The sequence below is a fragment of the Penaeus japonicus genome, unplaced genomic scaffold (assembly GCF_977035675.1).
Source record: "Penaeus japonicus unplaced genomic scaffold, GWHDUDI00000001_assembly GWHDUDI00000006, whole genome shotgun sequence".
NCBI lineage: Eukaryota > Metazoa > Arthropoda > Malacostraca > Decapoda > Penaeidae > Penaeus > Penaeus japonicus.
The window spans coordinates 34,888,958-34,890,526 of record NW_028234408.1 but is presented as its reverse complement, the minus strand read 5'-3'; the positions used below and the strand labels follow the sequence as shown (position 1 = coordinate 34,890,526).

Below are 1,569 nucleotides of genomic sequence, written 5' to 3'. Positions count from 1 at the left end.
TACATTGGTTCCTGTTTCTTCAGAAAGGGCAATATCAGGTGCATCCGTGATATTAGTGGTTGATGAATTATCATTAGGTGCAACACCATCTATATCATAACTGTTGTCCTCATCAGGCGGTGGTGGTACATTAAAAGATTTGGCCATGGTATCACATGGGGTATGAGGAATTCCATAGCATCATAGAATACCCATTTCTTTGTGTTGATGTTATTTGGTTGAGTAGTAATCTTCCTCTATTCTCTAATAAAGTCGCTCCTTAATTGATGCCACTTGTCCTTGCAACTGGATTCTGTTAGATAAATAAAAATAGTGGTGATTATAATGGTAATAAATATTATTAGTAGTTATTGTTACTTTTATGGCAACAACAATGATGATAGAAAATAACATTGAAATAGAAGGTCTATTCATGGAAGGTTCCTCTCTATCTATTCCAGACATGTTGCTACCGGAGAGTCGTTTGCTTCCCTTGGGTTCCAGTTTCGCTTTGGGAAGACTACAGTGTGTACGATTGTCAAGGAAAAAATAATGCCATATGGGAAGTAGTAGCCATATTATATTCCAGTACCTGATCATCGACAGTGGAAAGACGGTAATTTTTATCGGCATTTCATCCGATAAAAAATTTCATTTTTATCGGATGAAATGCCCACCTACTGCAGGCTCACTTTTCCATAATCACAAAGGGTATCACTCTATTGTACTAATGGCTATTGGAGATGCCAAGTGTTGTTTTACTCTGATTGATGTTGGGGCATATGGGCGAAACAGTGACATAACAGTTTTCAGTTACTCTAATATGGTTAGGTAATTTCTCTCTAGTCATTTAAATATCCAACAGCCTAATTAAATACTTTATACTAATATCAAAGTACCATTCTATCTCATAGGAGATGCTTTCCCTTTAAAGCCAAATATTATGAGGCTTTATCCTCGAAAGGACCTACATTACTCTAGAAAGTATTCAACTATAGGATGAGTAGAGCTAGGAGAGCTTTTGGAATGTTAATTCAGACTCTTGGAGTACTGAAAACATCAATGGAGGCAAGCACTGAGGTATCTGAATCAAGAGTGAAACGTATCTATGTGCTTCATAATTTCATTCATCATGAAGACAATATGAACTTTCGTGGTGATAATGATGATACAATAGATGACCACCGTCAGAACATGAGCCTGTCACACACAAGAAGTACAAGGCCTACAGCAGAAGCCATATCAGTTCGCGACACTCTGAGAGAATACTTTTAGTCTCACCTGGTGGAGCTGTTGAGTGGCAGGGCAAAATGATCCACTGACATATACATTCACCGCAGAAGAAATGGGCGGACCAGTTGATACCATATCACATCTTTTCTCTATTAAGGTATACAGAGGATATTAAAACAACTACAGCTATGTTAATTATAGTATTTTGTGATATTAACTTTTACTTTATGTGATGTGCCATACCTGAGTTTTTTAGTGAACGAAGTCAGAGGCACAGGGGGTAATAGCAGGAAATGTACACCCTACCCCACTCTGGCTGGTGCGTGACTGACTGGTGGTTATGTCATATTACGCAGT

At 38.0% G+C, this 1,569-nt stretch overlaps 1 pseudogene; it reads left to right on the top strand.

Moving 5' to 3' along the window:
- Positions 1-155: 155 nt before the first annotated feature.
- LOC147471708 (uncharacterized) lies at positions 156-1,301 on the top strand (annotated as a pseudogene).
- Positions 1,302-1,569: the final 268 nt, after the last annotated feature.